The following is a 10,504-nucleotide window of genomic DNA, read 5'->3' on the forward strand; positions in this document are numbered from 1 at the left end:
GTGATTGAAGAATGATTCTGACTTACCACTGTTGTTTGATGAACTCGTGAAAAACGTTGCGAGAGAGAAAAGAAACCCGTAATAGATGCGAATAGAAATGCGAATGGAAACATGAATGACAAGCTAACTGGCTAACGAATGTGTGCTGCACTCGCTATTTAAAATTGAAAGCGAACAGTCAGATTAGTCAGATTAGTTTGATAGATAATGTCAGATATATGGTGGGAATTAAGTTTATATTTGATCACTTTAGACAACAGAGAGTGATAGTAAGACAGAGATTCAACAGAAAAGCAAAGCTATAATCACAAACCACTCAGCAGCACACAGACAGGAACCGGATCTCAGGAGATGTTACAGAACCATTTAATGTAAATTTCTTTGATGTGCTAAAACAAATCTATATAGATTACTTTTATGCGGGCGGGAGCGGGACAAAACATGAATGTCGCGGGCGGGAGCGGGCCCAGATAAGATATTTTTCTGCGGGACCGGGACAGAATCTTGCGGGAGCGGGACTGAAAAATCCATCCCGTGCAGGTCTCTACATCACATTTCAATCAGTCTCGTCAGTCCTAGCCCAAGCTTCGCATCCACCATCTTGGCCGGGGACTCAGGTGTGGTGGCCATCTTGGCAGGGGAATCAGGCTTGACGTGAGCAGGCTCTGAAATGGTGGCCATGTTGTGATGAGACTCTGGACGATCAGCTGCGACGTGACGAGATTCTGGACGATCAGTTGAGAGGTGACGAGACTCTAGAAGGGCGGCCATTTTATGAAGAGACTCTTGTGTGGCAGCCATCTTGCGATGAAGCTCTTGAATGGTGGCCATGTTGTAAAGAGTCTCTTGAGTGGCCGGCATTACATGAGCAGGCTCTGGAGTAGCTGGCTTGATGTTAGCAGGCCCTGGCTTGGCAGAAGTGACGTGAACAGACTCTGGCTTGACAGATGTGACGTGAGCAGATTCTGGCTTGACAGACGTGACGTGAGCAAACTCTGGCTTGGCAGGCATGACGAGAAGAGGCCTTGGCATAGTAAACATGACGTGAGCAGGCCTTGGGGTAACAGGCATGACGTGGGCAACTCCTGACATGACGGTCGGGACATGAAAATGCTCTAGTGCAGTGGGTACAGCACACCTGTGGGGCTTCTCATCCGCAACTCCCACATTAAGAGATCAACAACAAAGCATAGCCAATATATCGCTCCAGTGACCAACAAATCTTACCTCCTGGCAGACTTGAACGAAGGGGTTCATCTAAACCAAAGCGAAAAATGTCCTTAAGTGCCACATCATTCAAATCCACACAGTGAGAAAATTTGCAAAAGTCCTCCACATATTCCTCAATAGCCCTGTTTCCTTGACGCAGGAAGAGGAAGCATGAAACTGCTGGGTTCATGGCTGTAGTCGTGTATTCTGTAATGAGCAGTCCACTGAATGGCAAATTAAAGAACCCATGTGCAGTTCATTCAAAATAATCCAAAAATGATCCAAACAAAGACTTGACTTGACTTGAACATACTTGACGTAGCATGAACAGACTAGACTCACCGACAGCAGGTACATACATTCAATACACGACAAAGAACAATGGCAACAAGAGGGCAAGAGAAGCTTGACACTAACAGCATAAATCAAATTACAAAATAAAAGACATGAAAACAAGAACATTAAACAAAACCCAAAACAGACCTTACAATGCATTAGTAAATATTGAAATTAAAATGAATGTTTATCAATGATTAAGAAGTATTGTGTATTGAACCTTTGTGTTGTATTTTCTGTTGGCAATTTGAAGTGCAGCTTTTATACCCTACACTTTGCCCACCCAGTTTTATGTAGGCCCACCCATTTAAACATTTTTGGCCTCGCCCCGTGATTGGATAACCCATTATTTACTCAGAAATGTCCCAGAAGCAGCTCTCTGCCCTGCTTTGCGAATGATACACACCTACATCTCCTTCAATTAAAAATAATGACTATGTTGTGTGGTTACAAACACTCACTATAAGGTCCTCCAGTCTGTCAATAAATATACCCTTTTTATTTATACAAATTCTTTCAAACTCTTTACCAACCCCCACCTCACAGGGTAGGAAAACATGATGCACTAATCACTGCCGGTACTCACTCAAACCAAAAATACAAAACTCCAATCAATTAAAAACAAACAAAATAAGCTCAAAGAAACGAGACAAATTAAATCAAAACAATGGCAATCTGTCCCAAAAATACACAAAATACAAACATTAACAAAGTCCAATCACATGAAGCACATCTAAATCAATTCCTTTTCAATAATCGTTCCAAAATAACTTCAAATACACTTCATACCTGTTCACATCATATTCAAATTCAGCCGCTCTGGTCGCTGAGGTTCTCAGGGTGCACACCAAATCTATAAATACACATCTTTAAACCCATGCACAATATTCCCATTGTCACCCAAAAAAACCCCTCAAATTAAGATTTTACTCACCCTATCACAATTTATATGGCGTTCTCACCACATTTCATTGTTCTGTGCATCACGTAATTTGTTCCGTGTGTGTAAGTGTCTAAATAGCCCATAGTTCCTCCCCCCACCCCACTTAACCAGAGCGCTCAATACTACAACTAGTGCGGCGACTGCAATATATGTTAACCTATCAACATCCGTCGGCATGACTTATCGTGAGAGGAAAAATTAAGTTAAGCAGTCACATAACATTGGTTAATGGAAACGCTATCATTTTGCAATAGTATTTTTATCGACATTTATAACATATTGCAAAAGGTTTGCGCAAATCTTTAATAGAAATGCAGCTATTGACAGACAGCAGCAGGTATTTATAGGCTGCTGTCACATTAAGAGCTGCGTATTTTTCCATTCAAGCGCAAGAAGACGCTAATGGAGTTCTCTTTTGCATCTTCCTGCACTTGAACATTGGATGCAGGAGAAATTAGCAAGAATAGAGATCTGAGAGCCTTTGACAAGGGCCAAGTTGTTATGGCAAGGCAACTGGGTCAGAGTAAGACAACATTTTAAAGATCGTTATGAGAGGAATGCACCACACAACACAGTGCATCACACTCTGCTGCATGTGGGGTGTAGCCTGAGACCATATGATGACCCCTGTCCACCCTTCGAAAGCACCTACAATGGGCACGCAGTTCATGTTCAACTGTGGACACAAGTGAACATCACATACCTGACATTTCCAGGGTACCTGCTGCTTCTTACCATGCACTACAGAAAAACTTAAAAAAAAAATAAAAACCTGTGTTTACATGAGTTCACAAAGTAACACTGAAGCAGTGTTGAAGTTGAGATAATGTGATTTAGCGATGTTTGTGCATTAGTGACAGTGTTTGGGAAGCTACTCTGAAACTGTAGCTTGACCAGCTACAAGCTACTCATAAATTAAAGTAGTTAAGCTATATTCAAGCTACCCTTCTGAAAAAGTAGCTAGCTACATTGAAACTACTTTTATTTTTTTTAATTATAATTATGTTTTTTTTTACAACTAACATTACAAATAACTAAATAATTATTAATGAAGAATTATAATGAAGTTATAAGTAAAATATTTGGAGTTTAAAACAACATACTGTAATGCAATCATGATTTCAAAAAGTAGGGTGAATTCAGGTCGATTGGAACACTTTTCCAAGCCATTTCAATGACAAAAAAATGTCCCAATAATTTGATTTAGTAAACTATTCGATACACACAATAATAAAATACTGTATATTTAAATAGTAATTTTTGTTATATTAGTATATTGCTACAAACATAACACCGATGCAAGAACAAAATGTATGCAATTTAGACTGGATACGGAGGAGTCATAAAATAAGCAGGTTAAACTCACAGCTCATGCCGTATTTACTGATTTGTGAATGGAGATGTCAATCATCAGCTGCGCTCGTCAATACTGCACTTTGCATGAATCCCACCGCAACCATCCTTTGACAAATGATAAGTACACTACTATATCGCGATTTTATTTTCTGTTCGATTAGTGTTCATTACAAAACTGTGGGGGGACAGATTATATTATGACCATTCATCATTGTAAAATGACATCTGATCTAGAGTGCAATAAAGAAGAAAAATTAATCAGTTTAAAAAGGCTATTATTCACCTCCTGTATGTGCTTTAAGTCTTCGACGTAGACCACATTTTAATCTTTGTTTTGTGTAAATTACAGTTGATTCATGTGAAATATCCACTCCTGTAGGCCTACATCCTTTGCAATCATCATATGATCTCTTGTCGGCGGAAAGACTGTAAAGCCGTGTGATGCGTGATATCACATCAGATGGTGGCAATGAACAAATTTAGTTTGTGATCTAGTCAAAAGAAGACGCTGCGTGCGCTGCTTCAATGCATACAGGCTCGTGACTCGTCAGAAGTCAGAATGCAGAACGGAATGTAGCGTTTGGTCGCACTACATCGCTGTAGTTAGCTACAGGAAAAGCTACACTGTTTTAAAAGTAGCATCACTACTGTAAAGCTACTGAAAAAGGTAATTACGCTAGTAGTGTCGTTACTTGTAGCTAGCTACTCCCCACCACTGATTAGTGATGATGTCTGCTGTTAACAAACAGAATCAATGAAGGAAAGAGAAACAACAAGAGAAACAAGTGAAGAGACTAGCAGAAACACAAGAACTACAACTGACTTCCGCCACAGCCTTAGTTGAAAAAAGCTAAAAAAAAAATCTCTCAAGATCTAAGTAAATTTGAAATGTTACTGACAATAACATAACTTTGATCAGTGATTAAACTTGGGGTGAGATCTGTGAAATCAAACCACTTTATGATGATGAAAATAATGCCACCATTAATAAATAACCAACATCACCTGCTCATCTTTTATTTAGATCTAAATCTCTGTTCATTCTCATTAAGATCTTTTGTAGATGTATGACAAAAATAAAATTCTAATATTTTTTTTTGTTTTTTAAATAAGCTGGTAATGGAGTTTTTGGAGTTGTTTATTAATCATATTCTGCAGAGATCTTGAGAGGTTTAATGTCTTATTTTATTTATTTTGATTTCATCTAAGCTATGACTGGAAGTTAGTAGTAGTTTTCATGTTTTCTGCTCGTCTCTGATTTATTTTGTTCTTCTTGTTTTTTCCTTTAGTGATTCTGTTTGTTAACAGCAGGTGTTCATCGCTAATTCTCAATAATCACTCAATTAATCACTTACTTATCTAATTAACTGCAGTTGCTTCAGTGCCATGTTTTACACTCTGTATATTGGACCCATTTAGACAATGGGTAGTATTCATTTAACACTGAGGGTTTAGTTGTGTACCATGTCGCTACAACATGCTCCATTGGATTTATTAGTAACTTTTTGATAACTTTTGTTAATCAAAATTATTCGAATATTTCAGGAACATCACACTAACCTGGTATTCTATGAACATTAAGGAAACTGAAATTTTTTTATCTTCTTGGAAAGTTACAAATCAACATTACTAAAATGTTAAAATTAAGTTTAAATAATGGTTCAGGAACATCATACTAAACTTTAAAAATCTGTTCCACTAACATTAAGAAAACTAGACGTGTTCATGTTTTTAAAAAAAAAGGAAAATGTTCTTAGAACAACAACAAATTGTTAGCTAGGTTTCTAGTATTTTCAGTGATCTTGAGAACCTGTCTGACTAGGAAAATACTCTAAAATACAAATGAGGAAATACTTTGGCAAAACTAGTTCTTCTACATTTCTTTCTCAAGAAAGAAAAAAATCTTTTTCAAGATTTGCATATCCTCTCTAACATTCTGTTCATATCAATAATTAAAATGATTATTGCATATCGTATGTGAATTATTAACATCTCAAAATAATAAAGACAAAAAAAATAAGGAAATGAAATGTTCACATCTTCAGTAAATGCAAAGGTTGAGCTCAGCTCAAAGACCTCCCCACAAAAATAACACAAAAACAGGTGGTTTTAAGAATGCAAAGCATTTTCCGCATCACGCCATATAAGTAGTCATATGGTTACAGAGAAGTTTACAGATGCAGCCCATGACCGAACTGATAATACAGAGATGGCGGACTTCAATACTCAGGTTTGACTTCATTATTTCACAACTAAAAATATTAGTGTTGCATTGTGTGTTTGTATCTCTCTCTCACTGTAAAAAAAAATATATTTTTTTAAAGAGAAAATGCAGTATAATTTAACAATAAATTCACATTTTTATGAGAAGTGTGAAATTCCATAAAAATCATACATTCACGCCAAATTTACATTTCCAGTTAACCGATTATATGTGCTACTGAAAATACAGGCATTTTCCTTTAAATAAGGCCAACTGTCCTGATTTTCATGTACAAATGTGTAACAGGAGATGTTCATGAAAAAAAAAATCTGTATTTTTTTTTCTCTCAAGAGTTTGCAAAATAAATGTCTTTTTACAGAGAAAGTGCAGTAAAAGTTCTAAATGTTTAGTTTACAATATATTTGTAAGATCTGATTAAAACGGCTGGATCTCATGCTGTAGAGTAACAAAGCTACTATAATTAAGAATAATTAAATAAATAACTCATCACCCTTGTAATAATAGATCAAACTCCCTGATAAGAACAGTGAATGCCATAAACAGTTACAGCAGCCAGTGAGAAAAAAAAAAAAACGGTCCCACTTTATATTACGTGTCCCTAATACCTGTGTACTTACATAGTAACTACACGTGTATGTAGCATGTAACCACAGTGTAAGTACACATTGGTACATAGTAGGGCCTTTCGCACCGCAGGAACCTTTTCATAGTACCAGAAATAATTGTGGAACTACCCACTTTTTGGCGTTTTCGCACCACCGGAACTGGGAGCGATTTTAGTACCGGACTGCCTTTTTCGAGAACCAAATTAGCTCGAAAGCAGTCTTCCCAGCGCAGAGGGTCGGTCCGTGCAGTGCTCGTGTAGGGCTGGTCGGTCACATGCTGCTTTCTGTGGGAAAAATGAGAGGGCGAGTTAGTGCTCAGTCTCATGGAGGAATCCCCCTAGCTGGCAGGGCTTGCGTGGCTTATGTAGCCGCCGCCTGATGAGGTGCAGCTGTGACTGATCAGCCTGTGATGATGATGGCCAGGTGATCCTCGATTGTTTCCAGGGCAACGCTGATGAAGCTTCGGGACGCTCGTCACTCTATATATATATATATATATATATATATATATATATATGAATACTTACACATTTCCATCTGGGCACCGGTAAAAGGAAAAAAAAATCTAAATAGTAATCAGGATATTGGGTCCTCAGAGCCAAAGGCCATTGGCTTCTAAGAATTTTTTTATTTAAAAAATTATCAGTTGAGACCAAATTGATATGAATATTAAAATATAAGTTCAGACGTTTTGTCAAGCTATTATTTTTTACATTTAGATACATATGCAAGGACAGAAAATATACTGAATGGGGGTTTAGAGTTTTACGGACATGGGATGAATTTGAATGAATCGCATCTGGCTCTAGATAAATTTTTTTTTAAATATTGGAGAATATAACGCAGAAAGATCATTACAATAAACGAGCCAGAGCACTTGTGGCATGAACAGCTCTGTTGTTTTGAAGCACTGCTCACTTTATTTAGAAATAGTAAAATGGTGCTGGTGTTGCCATTATGTCTTGTGGTCCGGTTGTTTGCCATTTGAATATGTCTGAAATTGAGCAACAAACGCTTTGGCAATTGTGGCTTTCATGTGTAGGCTACTTCATAAAAAGGCAGAGGAAGACAATAAATTACTTATTGGAAACCCACATACCTTTCCATTTCCAGGAATCCACCATTCCTTTCGCCTCCATAGCATTTATGCTCTAGCGTCATGTCGTGTTGATCAATACATCCTTTCATGTTGAATTTTTATTGGCTAGTCAATAGACGGAGGTTGTACCAGCAGAAACACTCTGAGATTGTTATCCTAAATTTCTGACACTGCCAGAAAATTATCTCATGCTATTTTTGTTCACAAGACCATGACAACGGCCATCTTTGCACCTCTCTCACAGTCCAATGTAGGACCACCGTTTAGGAGCCATGACCAAAGAGAAATCATTGCAATTGTATCACAATCGTCATCTTTCATGTGGGAAAGCCCACAGTCATACAGTGTATGCTGGGCATAAGGCAGTTGTAGTGTGCTTGTCTCTTCTCTTTTTCTTTCAATCTAAAAATGTTGATGGACTTTGACATTTCCATTAATGGTAAACGTTTGCCATGCATTTCAGGAAGTTTTTTAATTATTTATTTATTTTGACAGTATGATTCTGGTTGTTAACAGCAGGTACCATCACGAATGGCCAATCATCAATTAATCACTTAATTATCTCGTTACCTGCAGGCAGCACTGCTTCAGTGTTACTTTGGCTACATTCACACTGCAGGAAAATGTGTCCCAAATCAGATTCTTTTGCTCAAATGTGATTCTGATCATTTAGTTTCATGACCGTGTGAGCAGCACAAACCACATGGAATCTGATCTTTTCGATTCTGATTTGGGCCACTTTTATATGTGGTCCTAAATCTTATTCAGGTCAGATGTTTTGCAATGTGTCCGCAGTCTGAATGATCATATCAACATTCGTTATAATTCCACGCCAGTTCAGGACTGTCATTCGTTCACATTGGAATCTGATATTGAATACATTTAACCTCATACTCTCCTTCCGTACCTGTAACAAAAGTGCCCCTCGTGAGTAAAAATGACCTGAAGGGTATATTGAGCATTTTATTTTTTTCCCCATTCAAAACTGTACGAGTGATACATCTTGGGTATTCTATAGTCTTTGGTACTTTCCAAGCTTTCCAAGCTGGAGTCCCCCCAGTGCATTTTGGCCATTTCCACCACTGGTGAACAATGAGCAGTGTTCATTTAACACTGATCATTAAAGGAGTAAAATAAAAAGACACACCATGAAGCACCTTTTAACAGTAATGAACTGTAAATTAAGTTTGCGTCAAGCAACATGCACACCTCTCACTGCCTGGCCTCCTTTACACTAACAATCAGATTTACAAAATAAGTTAATTCACTTACATGAAAGTGATATTTCATTGCACGTAAAATTTTTTCCACCAGCATTTTTTTAAAAGATGCCAGCCAGTGCCAACATTTCGTCAATACTTTTAATTTGGTTAGTGGAAGTGTGAGCACTCGCGTCCCATACACCACACAACCCTGAGCAGGAGCAGAAGCAGAAGCAGAAGCAGAAGCTTCTATGAGCAGAAGCACAGACAGAACAAACCAGCAGAAGGCAGTACTGTCATCTGTCTCCTGAATAAAAACTTACACAGGCAAGGCCCTCCCCTACACATCTCTCTCCATGACGGTGACAGCCAGACTTTTTCATAACAGGGCAGTAAATGAACGAAACCCACCCGAACTAACTTGAACATAAACACACAAAACATTGCTAACGCAAAAACCCAACCATCTTGCTTAATTAACACATAAATCAACTTTAAACAAATACCCATAATGCACCTGGCTGCTAGCGCTCACTGCCGGGTCATTACAATATTTTGTTGTAAAATCTGCAGTACAAATATACATACAAGGAATCAATTCTTGAAATGTATTTGATTTAGTTTACAGATAAAAGAGAAACAAGAGAAAAAAACATGCGACACGTAACTAGCCTATATACGCTGAGTTTCAGTTCATTTTTGTGACAGGCTTAATTTGTTCACAGAAAGGAAACTCAAATGACAGAAAGCAACATCCTATTTGTTTTCTTTATTTTACAAAAGCACAATGTTTCGTTTTCATTGTGAGTGTACACAAATAAAAGCAGACCTTTATACGGTGATGCATTATTAATAAGACAATAAGTGTTTAAAGTGGATTCTGCTGGTATTTTAAACAGTTGAAGTGATCGCGCCGGCGCACGCGCGCACACACACACACACACACACACACACACACACACAACACATCAGTTCCAGCATTGCTAACTTGACAGCGCAGTTGGCACTTTATCAAAATAAAATACAGTGAACCAAACATCAGCGCGCCCGCCTCTGTGTCATGCGACTGAAGTACAAAGCCTATAATTTACATAACAAATAATAGTTTATCATTCAGATATGTTACATCACAAATATTTTTTTTCATATATATATAAACATATAGTATATATATATATATATATATATATATATATATATATATAAATAAGCAAATAAATTAATAGTCCAGGTGATATGTGCAAAATTAGAGGTGATATGCTCACTTTTTCATAAAAGCATGAAACTTGGTACAATTGTACAGGTTAGAGCCCTGAACAATTTCAGAAATGGAGCCATCGCAAAAACACCTTGTGGTTGCCATGGCGGCCATTTTACATTCCTCCATAACCAAATTATGTATTTTGTGTTATATCTCCTGAACCAAACGTGATAACACAGAAAAAGTTATGTCTACCCCTGTTTTGATGGTCGATGATTACAGTGATACTACAGGTGCATCTCAATAAATTAGAATGTCGTGGAAAAGTT

The sequence above is a fragment of the Sinocyclocheilus grahami genome, unplaced genomic scaffold (assembly GCF_001515645.1).
Source record: "Sinocyclocheilus grahami isolate Dianchi unplaced genomic scaffold, SAMN03320097.WGS_v1.1 scaffold2542.1, whole genome shotgun sequence".
Taxonomy (NCBI): Eukaryota; Metazoa; Chordata; class Actinopteri; order Cypriniformes; family Cyprinidae; genus Sinocyclocheilus; species Sinocyclocheilus grahami.